The sequence below is a fragment of the Sus scrofa genome, chromosome 14, assembly GCF_000003025.6.
Source record: "Sus scrofa isolate TJ Tabasco breed Duroc chromosome 14, Sscrofa11.1, whole genome shotgun sequence".
Lineage (NCBI taxonomy): Eukaryota > Metazoa > Chordata > Mammalia > Artiodactyla > Suidae > Sus > Sus scrofa.
Window position 1 is genome coordinate 117724907 of NC_010456.5, and position 12495 is coordinate 117737401.

Here is a 12495-nt window from a genome sequence, read left to right on the forward strand (position 1 = left end):
AGTTGTTGAGAGAACTTAAGTGACCTATTCAAAACCAATTAGAATTTGAATCTAGGTATTCTGGCCCTAAACCCTGTTACTTGCATTATAACGCAGCTTTTTTTTTTTTTTTTAATTGAAGGGAAACAAATGTAAAATTTCCTGCAAGTCTTTTTTATACATATAGGATATTCTTAATTAGACTGAAATCCATTCATTCATTCATTCACCTTGTGGAGTCTCTAACAGGGACCAGGCTCTGTGGCTGTGTACCAGGATATAACACAAGCCCTTACTCTCAAGAATCTAATAGCTTTGAGAGGTATAAATACAAAGTTGCAATGTGTTGTGTGCAATGAAACAAGACTTAGAAAATAAAGTTGGTTTAATTACAAAAACACACAGAAATGTAATTATTTTAATCCATTTCAGATATTGATAGAAGTTATAAATTCCCACAGGCCATAAAGACTAAATAGAAGAAAAAATTTTCTGGACCAAGCATGAGAGGAATAAAGCTATAAAATACATGATTCTGAAATTAAGTAAATATTTATTATTTATTATATTAACTTATTTATTATTAATAATTTATTATGGCTGAGGATCTAGTTTTTTAACTCTAATAATTTACATATTAAATACTATAGATAATATATTATTATGATATGTAATACATATATATAAATTATAAGTAAACAAACATAAATAGTCAATACCTTATAGAATTTAGATGATACTCCAAATCACTGAGATATTATGCCAAGTTTCCTCGAAGAACTATGGACTTTGCAAATGGAAAATGGGTAGGGCTTTAGAAAAGAGATACAGGGTTGACCCGGGAACAACCTAGAGTCAGAGGCCCCAACTATCCTTGCAGTCAAAAATTAGCATTTAACTTACAGTCAGCCCTCTATACATGCAGTTCCTCCACATTTGTGGTTCCACATCTGTGCTTGTGCATCTGAGGATTTGACCAACCACAGATTGCATAGTGTTATTTATTATTGAAAAAAAATCTACATATGCCCTATGTTCATAGCAGCACTATACACAAGAGCCAAGACATGGAAACAACGTAAATGCCTACTGACAGACGAATGGATTAAAAAGATGTGGTACATATACACAGTGGAATACTACTCAGCCATAAAAAGAAAGGAATGATGCCATCTGCAGCAACATAGATGTTATTAGAGATTATCATACTAAGTGAGGTAAGTCAGAGAAGGATAAATACCATATGATGACACTTACATATGGAATCTAAAATATGGCACAAATGAACCTATCTACATGACTCACAGACATAGAGAATAGACTTGTGGTTGCCAAGGGGGTGTGGGGAAGGAATGGGATGCACTGGGAGTTTGGAGTTAATAGATGCAAATTATTACATTTAGAATGGATACACAATAATGTCCTACTCTATAGCCCAGGGAACTATATCCAATCTCCTGGGAGAGACCATAATGAAAAAAATATTTAAAAAAGAATGTATATCTACATATGACTGAGTCACTTTGCTGGTAGAGCAGAAATCGTCACAATGTTGTAAATCAACTATACTTTAATTAAAAAATAAAAACAGAAAAAATCTGCATATAAATGGACCCATACAGTTCAAACCATGTTATTCAAGGGTCAGCTGTAGTCAGCATATCATAAATTAGAAAGAACCCTGTGTAACTGAAATATATAAGCTTTCTTCAGGACCAGTCTGTGCTCTAGCCTCATCAAACAAGCATTGGCTTAATCACCAAGAACATTTGAAGAACATTCCCAAACTCCTCACATAAGATCCTACCCATGGGCCATTACGAACTTCTTTAAATTCTCCTTCCATATTCATCTTTTATTCTTCAAACTCCTGTGCTGTGAAATTTCCTCCTACTTCTAAGAAATATCTGAGACTTCTTTCCTTACTCAGTCCAAACTTAGTATTTGCCCATTTTTTCCCACTCTTACCCTGGCCTTACTGAGTCAACTTTCTCTTCTTACTAAGGCTTGCTTGTCTGCAAAATTTCACAAGCCTTTTTCTAGCTTCTTTTATTGGATAACTTTTTATATTTAGTATTATGAATAATTTCACAAGTTCAAGAACAAAAAAAGTAGATGGGAGGAGGATGAAATGTACAGATACTTCTACATTAATACATTTTGCCTAGTGATAGGTGAAAATCAGTAGGACTACGTAGGAGATGAGAGAATCGTTCCATTTTCCTAGTGGAATAAAGGGCAAAAGAGGCTAGAGAAGTAGGGATCGGTCTATAAAAGGATGATAATCAGGTTCTTATAAGTTCTATTAACTTGATCCCTGAGATACTCAATGAATATTTTTTACATTAAAAAAAAACATATTAAAGGGAAAACTCTGCATGTGTGTGTGTGCATTTAACCGAAATCCCAATGTGACAAGGTGATAATACAGTGATTAGTTTAGATTTACATTAACAACTTTTTTCAGATAGCTTAAAATATACTAATGGGTATTTCTCTCTTATTATAACATCATCAATCCAGATTCTTCAAGATCTGCCATTACTCTTTGGACAGAGTATTGACATTGGTCGTGGGTAAAACTAAGAGTCAACTGGAATACATTGGTACAATGATGCAGGAGTGAAAATACTCAATACTTGCAAACCAGCTGGTAAATAGTTTTTGCACCAAGATCTCCGAGTAGCTCCTTTTACCAGCCGCAGCACCGTGGACTCTCCTTAGAGAACTTCCAGATCTCCTCACAGTTCCAACAACCAAAAGATTGGGGACTGGTACAGCAGAGGTCTCCAGGAAACTTTCTCCAGCACCTGTTCTGATTGTCCACTGCCTATACCAATGAGCCTGAGCCTCAGTGGAGGAGACATTGACCTTGGAGGACACACTGCACCCTGGAAGGCAATTCTAGTGCCCATACACACCCCCCCTTCACAGCTAACAGATGCTTCCAGTTATGTCTGCATGGTTGAATGTGGGAAATTCAGTCTCCTAGGGGTGTGGGCTCTGAAAGAGCAGAGGAGAGACAGACAGTTGAGCAGCGGGCTGGCTGTTGAGCCAGTGCATGAGCTGTTAAATATTTTAAGCCTCATTTCTAGATACGGGGGGAGGAGTGTTTTCTAAAATCAAAAAATGTAAAGAAATACTTGATTAGGCAAAACAATGTTTCTTTACTTTAGAATTTATAAATATTATTATATACCTAAATAAATCTTACTATTCTAATATATACTGTGAACCTCTTACATGCATATCTCATGAAATATTTTCAAAACAAGTTTGATGATAGGATCCATTCTTAAGAGATATCTAATGAGATTAGTGATTATTAATGACATACTTTGGGAAATAATAACAAAGTCAAAAAATAAAAAGCCAAAGAAAGTTTAAGAAATATTTAAATTTTTAAAAATATTTTAAAAATCATATTATAAAGAGAAATGTCAGTTACACTAACCATAAAGTGACTGTTGTCATAAAGGCAAGAAAAAGAAAGTAATCTTAAAAACATGCATCATACATAGACACATTTAAGATGCAATATAAGCAACCCTGAATTCTCAACTTATACCATTTTTCTAAAACATTCTAAAGCAAGTCTTTTTTTTCAGATTTTTTTATAAGGTGACTAATCTACAGAAGAAAAACATAGCTTCTGTCAACACTGATACTGGCTAGAAGATGCTGAAAGCTTAAAAAATAAGCATTCCAGGAAGATAAATACCAAGTGATTAAATAAATGATTGTAGGTTTTTGCTTTTGATCCTTAATCTTTACCCTTTTTACAAACATACCTTAAATAGTGACTTTTAGAATATTTTAAAGCATGTCTTTATTTAAGTATTTACTGTATGCATAAATCTGAGATGAGCTTCTCTGAAAGGTGGAGAAACCACATTCAAGGCATGGCACCTGCCTTCTAAGACCTCATGATCTCTTCAAGATGACAAACTCTCCCACCTGAAGATGGCAAGAATACAGGGCATGGGTAGTTTCCACAAGGAGGGACAGAAATAAAATGTGTGATTGGATTTCTTCTACTATAATCTTATACCATCAAGTGAGATAATAAATAACGGCAGCATCATTTGCAAGCTAAATTCATCCATAAAACACTGAGTGCAATGGCTGGTATGTATAATTTACCAATGATAGCTTTTGTTATTCATTTTATTACTCCTTTTTTCCTTGATGATTTTTTGTATTCTTGGCCCCACACTTACTAAAACCCATCACATGAATCCTTAAGGAAAATATCAACACTGAAAATGAATTAGATTTAGTTTCCTTAGAACATAAGACAGTCAGGAAGCTATTACCATTTTTAAATGTAACCGTATTTAGTCTAACATATTTAAAATGATACTTGTTAGTAGTTTTGTGGGGTTCTTGGATCAGAGACATAGGGGTAAGAACTGGAATTTGATAAAGATTCCACACTCTGCTTCTACAATAATTGTGTCAGAATTCCACTGCTGAATAGACTATTATGCTTAAGAAACCTAAGAGATAATAAAAATGAAATAAATAAAAATTTATTGGGTTCTTACAAAGTGATCTAACCTCTTCAGCTCAAAGAGAATCCCATAAGAGGGACACTGATATTAGTCACGGGCTACAGGTAAGGAAGGCCCAGATGGATAACCAACCTGCTTAAATTAAGGCTACAGAACTTGGAGGTTCAACTCTCATTCAGGGCTTAACCTCAAAAGCGACAAGAGGAAAAGGAAATGCATTTATAATATCTAGTTCTGCTTTCTTAGTAAAAGGAATATGAACTGAAATTGTTAGAACTTCCTCGGGGTGTAGGCAAAAACCTGGCTTCCCTTCATCCATTGTAAAAATACAGAAGGCCTGCCAGGGAGATTCCATCACCAGAAACTCTCAAAATGATGTCTGAGTAAAAGAAATTATATCTTTGATCCAGTCCACCTTGGCTCCTGGGAAGGCTAGAAATATGGAGAAAGTGAGTGGGTCAACCCCTTAGTGATTTGATGATGTCTCATGACGATTGCCAATGTGTCACAATCAAAAGTAGTGAAGTCAAAAAGAAATGGACTCAGGAACTCATGAGCTGAGTAACCAGTCAATGCCCTGGTCTCCATAACAAACTCCAGACCTGCTGTCCACAAGTCACCTTATCTAATAGGTTTGCAATATAACTCTGAGATGTCCATCCCCAAATCCCTTTCCTTTCTCCACCTCCTCCCCATCCCTGCCCAGTCCAGCTTTGTTATTCTCTATACATGGAAAGCGCTTTCCCCAGATATGCTGACAAGTGGCCCCCTCACTTCTTTCTGGATACCATCCATGCTATATAAAATGGTAGCCCCTCTCCCAGTCCACTCCACATTTTTAGCCTCTTTTATATTCTCTTCACAGTATTTATCCCCATCTGATAGATTTTTTAACTTTTTTATTGTCTACCATTACCTACCAGAATGCAAGCTCCATGAGAGTTAAGAAAGACATTGACTTTGCACACTACTTTCTAGCTCTCAGCAGAGGACCCTAGACACTTGTGAAACCCAATTCTTTTTAGCTGAGTGGCTGACTTCACAGATGCTTGCTCTTCTTATGTGGCCTACTGGGTTTTCTAAGTCAGAATTAGGAGGCTCTTCTAGTCTGGCAAGAACCCTGCAGTCCCTGTTATGAGGCAAGCACAATTAAGTTGTGCAGGGTGAAGCAGGACTAGGGTGATGAGCATGTTCTATGCTCCTCTACTCTTCAGTTGAGAAACCTCTGCCTGGCATCTATTTCCTAAGTACCAAGAGCACAGCGAACATTTTTGTTCACCCCAAGTCTCCAGTCCTCAGGATGAGGCTGCCACATATCAGGTGCTTTTGCATACAGAGGGTGAATGAATACATGAAGCCAAATGGACATACTCTTGGAACCAAGGATGAGCCAGGCTCCTTCTTCACAAAGACTTTAGAAGGTATCCAGATAACCCAGCCCCCTCCTTCTCCACCTCCAAGCCCCAAGGAGGGATAGTACATTTCCCAGCACACCAAGCCAAAATGCCAAGATCACAAAACCAAGACATGAGCTACAGAGGGAAGCTTGGGGACGGAAGCATCAGTGTATCACTCATATCAGCTCAAATGAGATGTCCTGAAAGCGGAAGAGCATTTATCTCTAAATCATTCGGCTACAGCTTCTGTGTTCTGTTTCCTTCCTACAGTCATTAAGAGCGGCCACTTCCATCACTCCTGGTGCATTTGGCAACATAAAAATAGCTTCCAAAGGCAAAGGTGTGCCGGCTGCATCACAGACCCTGCTCCTGAGTAACTTAGGATGCATGAGGTTAAAGCAGTGCGAATAATTTAGGGTTTGGAAAATGTTTGCAAGTGAGTCGACATTTAAATAACTTCATTATCATTCATTGACAGATTTTTTTTTAACCTGTCAGTGCAATTGATATTTCTATTACCATGTTATAACAAACCCCTGCACATTTTAAATACAGTCACCAGATTCCATTAGTCTACCCACTGTCAAGAAAATATCTCCCAATCCATTTTTCATAATACCTCGAGAATATAATAGGCAATCTACATCAAACGATGACGTGGAGCTGAAGGAAATTGTCTCCCGCTTTCTAAGGATTCTGCCCTAAAATACGTTGCCTGTCAGCTGAAACATATAATTTAAATGTTCTGCTGAGACGTTGTGGTGCGTCCTCAGCTGAACAAGCTTCCCTCTGTTTTTTGGATTTCCTGAGCTTTTCAGATTAACCTGCAGAATCAGAGGAACAGGGGTTAAACAGCAGGATCAGGGGAGGCAGGTTAGTGTGCCATACAGACGCTTCCACTCTGCCATATGTCACAGAATTTGCAATTCAAAGGAGCCTGTTTGTGTGGTTTTTTATTATTATTTTTTTTTTTCTTTTTGGCCAAGCATGCAGAAGTTCCTGGGTCAGGGGTTGAACCCGAATCACAGCAGTGACCTAAGCCACAGTAATGATGACACCAGATCCTTAACCTGCTGAGCCACCACGGAACTCCTTAAAGAATTTATTTTTAAATATAAGGGGCAATATGCGTTAATAAGCTGTTGAAGGTTCTTTCTCATCTTTCTGTTGTCTTTGCTCTTTCTTTCCTTGGATCACAGCACTGTGTTCCTAATGCTTCTAGTCACCCAAGGCAGTGGAGATAAGAAACTTGAATATATTTGCTTGTGACTGTAGGTATGATGGAGACTGTACATATGTACATATATTGCTCCGTGGGAAAGTGGCAATAGAGAATACAAGACAATGCTACCCACCCACAATTCAGCAGTAAGTAAATCGATCTATATTAGAGTCAGCAGTAAAGGGATCACCTTTACTTCTGAACTACCTTCCAGTTCATTTTTTGAAAATAAAAATAACTAAAATTGGTCCTGATACCTGGCTCTCTGATCATTTTGCTTAAGAAAGGGAGGGTAAATTAACATAGGAGCAGGTCTTCTGTTGGAAAAGGTACAGAGAAGAATATTTTTCTTAAGAAGACAATGTTACAAGTTCCTTTCTCTCTCTATTACACACACACACACACACACACACACACACACGATTTTCTCTGGGGAGATAAGACACTGGGGACAGAATGGTAGAGAGTAGTGTTCACTAAATTCTCTCTCCATCTCTGGGGCATGCTGTTGCCATTTGTGAAGTGGCTAGATCTTGCTGCATAAGTCCAGGAGTAAATACTAATCATTTCTTTCCCAAGATGTAGTCTCCCTCATGCCTCTAGTTCTTTGCAAATACAATACCCACTGCTAAAGAGACAAGCTGGTAGCAGTGAGGAGGGAAGAGGACACATGCTCCATATCATCATTCAGGATTCCCTTCCATAGACTTTCCTACCTCTCCTGACAAAGCCAGTCAACTAGCAGCCTTTAGACTTTCCTCTCCACCATCCCAGACCCCTTCACATTGTACTGAAATTGTCAATGTTCACAGTTTTCTGTAATAACATAAGAAATCTGACTCCATGTTGGATCTATTTCTTTTACTTTAACCTTTTTTTTTTTAAAGAGCCACCCCACTTGCGGCATATGGAGGTTCCCAGAATAGGGGTTGAATTGGAGCTACAGCTGCCAGCCTAAACCACAGCCACAGCAATGATGGATGCCAGCCACCTCTGCGACCTACCCCACAGCTCACAGCAACACCGGATCCATAACCAACTAAGTGAGGCCTGGGATCAAACCTGCATCCTCATGGATACTAGTCGTGTTCCTTAACGGCTGAGCCACAACGGGAACTCCATAACCTTTTTATTCTATTGCATTTGCTACAAGCTATAGTCTGAGATATACAGGATAGCCCATTCTCAAGGCTCTGACCTTTAAAGGTATAACATTTTTCCATTATAAAGAGATGTAAAGTTGCAGAACAGAGAATAACATTTGTCCTGCTGGAGGTTTACAGGAACATCATGACCCGACCTATGTGGCTATCTGCAAGAACAAAGGATTCTCCAGCCAAAACGTTTGCAGAAACCTATCACATCACCTTTCCTTTTAGTGTCAAAGAAGCCTGAATTCTAACTCAGGTAAGATTGTTCTTTGGGACACTGTCTTCTTTAGTCTGCTGGCTTTCTTAATAAAGTCACTGTTCCTTGCTCCAGAAACATCTCTCAATTTATGGGCCTATTGTGAGGCAAGCAGTATGAGCTTAGACTCAGTAACACTAATAGACTGTGTTTTCTGACGACGAAACTAGATCACATTTACTCTTTGACTCTTCTTCATGCTCATCAAAATTCACTTGTAGTCCAAGCTGTACTCAAACATCTTTTCCTTCACTGTGCTTTCTCACATCCTTCCTCGATACCTGTATAACCCCCCGAACCTATCTTATGTTGCTTTTTACATTCTGCCACATATTACCCTTACATGAGGCTACTCCCCTCACTGCTGATGGCCAGCTATCAGACAGCAAGTTGCATTTATGCTTATTCTTCTCTCTCCAACACTGCAGCTTCACCTTACCATCTAAAAGGTGCTCAAACAATGCTGCTGATTCAAAACACAATACCTTGAAATTTTATCCTCTATTACCAGAAGATATAATCTGAGAAATTTCACATGTGTTTTTTTGCATTTTTTTTTTGGAGGATGAGAAAGCAAGATAATTTCAGGGCTCCCTACTGAGTCTGAGCCAAGCAGGAATAATTCTGAAGCATAAACAGAAGAGAAATTAGGGGCTTACTTAGGAAGCACTCATACAAATATGTATACAAAATGTACTATGCATTAATGTATTAAAATATTATATATAAGTAGAGCAATGGAAAACATAATATGCATTTATCAGTTACAGGGGTAAAGATAAATTTAGGAGGAGAAAGGCATGTCTACTCGGCTTTTTAAAGGGTTCCGCTCTTTTGATATGACCCTAATCTGCAGGCATTGCTGATTCAAAACAGAGAGCTTCCATTACCGAGTTGAGGTCACATCATCACAGGCTGCATTACCTTATACTCCTAACTGAAGGTGCCAAATAGTTTATGAATAACAAAAACAGACATTCACTGAATGCTTATAACACTCCACAAGCTGGGATGACAAGCACTGTGCGAGGATTACCTTATTTAATTCTCACAGCACCCTCTGAGTTAAGTACTAGCATGGTCCCAATGTATAGATTGAGACTCAGAGAGGAAGAGAACTTGCCAATACTACACAGCAATAATGAGCAGGGCCTGGATTCAAACAGTCTCCAAAGCCAACTTCATAGATGAGACAAAGTGGCTCATCTATTCAAGGTTTGTGCTTTAGAGAAAGATGTAGTAACTTGTCTAGAAAAAAACTGTATTTGCCAGCGAAGCTCCCAGAAGTTAGATCACATTCTTCTCAAATGAGGAACCACCAATGTTTATAATATTTGCCAATTATCATTCTAAAGTCAACTTTATATGTGAATGAGGACCCTCTGTCCAAGCATCAAATAAACCAAAACTCTAAAGGCACCGATGGTTCTAGGGACTACAGCACCCTCTCTCCATCCTTGTGAAGAATACACCGCACCAGACATGAAATGACACACACATGCATATCCTTTATTTTAGAATCCTTATCAGAAAATGAATTTAACCTGCCACTTGTCATTGCCATGTGCTATTTCTGCCAGAGTGCTTCATTCTTCTCTCACATGGCTCTCTGGTTGATTAAAGGAGCAATGTGATTATATTGCCTGGAAATATGCAAAAATAAGTAAAATATTTATCAAATGAAGCCAATGTTACTTGTTTCTCCTAATCCTTCAATCAGAACATACAAATGGGGAGATCCCGATGCGGCACAGCAGAAACAAATCGGACTAGTATCCATGAGGATGCAGGTTCGATCCCTGGCCTGTCTCAGAGGGTTAAGGATCTGGCATTGTTGTGAACTGTGGTGTAGACTCCAGACTCAGCTCAGATCTGGTATTGCTGTGGATGTGGTGTATGTAGGCTGGTGGCTACAGCTCTGATTCGACCCCTAGCCTGGGAACTCTTATATGCTACGGGTGTGGCCCTAAAAAGCAAAAAAAAAAAAAAAAAAAAAAAAAAAAAACAAAACAAAACCAAAAAAAAAAAAACGAAAAAACATGCAAATGAAAACTATGGAAAAATGTATTCTAGAAGCATAATTAGCAGAGATAATGGGATTTACTTGATTCCCCAATGTTAAAATATTCAATTATCCTAAATTATAAAAGTTGTTCTCTGGGTGTCATACATAAGATCATTTTGTTTTTTGTTTTTTTTTTTTTCTTTTTCTATAAATGGTGGGAGCCTTGATGGTGTGCAACTGAACTTTTAGCCTATGTTTTCTGAAAGTGAAGTGGAAATGAGTAAATTACTTTCTCACGTGTAAGCAGAGAGGACTGGACCATCTGATATCTAGCCATGACTGTAACATTCAAGAATTCCTGCGGCAGGAGGAGTTTGGGGGAACACTCTGTCCATTGTGAAGCCTAGACTTAGCTGAGAGATAAAGAGCATCCCAAAATTTTAGGAGACAACCAGAGGTTAGAGTGTAAAGATGGAGGTATATCTTTTTTGTTACATCTTGTCCATCTTTTCTATTTAGCTTCTTTAAGGATGAAATGATTGCACTTGGACAGGAAACATGGTTTGTTCACTCTTACATATCACCGCAATGTCTTAACATATCATCATTTATCAGGAGGCACTTACCTATTACTGTGAGGAAAGCTAAAAATTCTAAGACAGTAGATCTTCAACGAAGTCTTAGAGGTAATCTCACCTCTGCTCAATGGTTTTCTTTTTTTTTTTTTTAATTAAAGCAGTGGGAGTTTTAAGACCTCATTTAATCATATAGTAGACACATAAGGAGTTATATTCACTGAAAGCCCCATCGTCCACCCCAGCCCATCCTCACAGACACCCTCGTTTCCCTCTTTCGGTGACTCTTTAACACTTCCACATGACCTCTTGAAATCAATAAAGCACAGTTTCCACACAATAAAGTAAGTCTGACCTTACGGTTTTTCAGATAAAGAAGCTGAGACTCGGTATAAAATAAGTCAAGCATTTAGTTGAGATCCAAGTCATAAAGAGAACCCAGGTTTTCTGATGCTTACACTAGGGAGTTTCTCAGAATTACAGGTTATCAAATATGAAAAAGGACCTTCATCTCAGCAGAGAAAAAAAATTAAGTTTAGCCATCTTAGAATTAATGAATACTGTAAGAAACATGATTCTATACATGAAGTTATTCTTCTCCAAAGCAAAAAAAAAAAAAATCAGAGGCATGGAAACTATGTGCCCCCATACATTAGATGTATCACCAAACACATGAAAAAATGCTCAACATCGCTGATTATAGGAGAAATGCAAATCAAAACTGCCATTAGACTCATACCACCTCACACCAGTCAGAATGGCCATCATTAATAAATCCACAAATAACAAGTGCTGGAGGGGCTGTGGAGAAAAGGGAATCCTCCTGCACTGCTGGTGGGAATGTCAACTGGTACAGCTACTATGGAGAACAGTTTGGAGATACCTTAGAAATCTATACATAGAACTTCCATATGACCCTGCAATCCCACTCTTGGGCATCTATCCGGACAAAGCTCTACTTAAAAGAGACACATGCACCCGCATGTTCATTGCAGCACTATTCACAATAGCCAGGACATGGAAACAATCCAAATGTCCATCAACAGATGATTGGATTCGGAAGATGTGGTATATATACATAATGGAATACTACTCAGCCATAAAAAAGAATGACATAATGCCATTTGTAGCAACATGGATGGAACTAGAGAATCTCATCCTGAGTGAAATGAGCCAGAAAGACAAAGACAAATACCATATGATATCACTTATAACTGGAATCTAATATCCAGCACAAATGAACATCTCCTCAGAAAAGAAAATCGTGGACTTGGAGAAGAGACTTGTGGCTGCCTGATGGGAGGGGGAGGGAGTGGGAGGGGTCGGGAGCTTGGGCTTATCAGACACAACCTAGAATAGATTTACAAGGAGATCCTGCTGAGTAGCATTGAGAACT

General features: G+C 38.3%; 1 protein-coding gene across 1 annotated transcript in view; it reads right to left on the reverse strand.

Moving 5' to 3' along the window:
* Positions 1-12495, reverse strand: part of SORCS1 (sortilin related VPS10 domain containing receptor 1) — a 529669-nt gene that overhangs the window by 245090 nt on the left and 272084 nt on the right.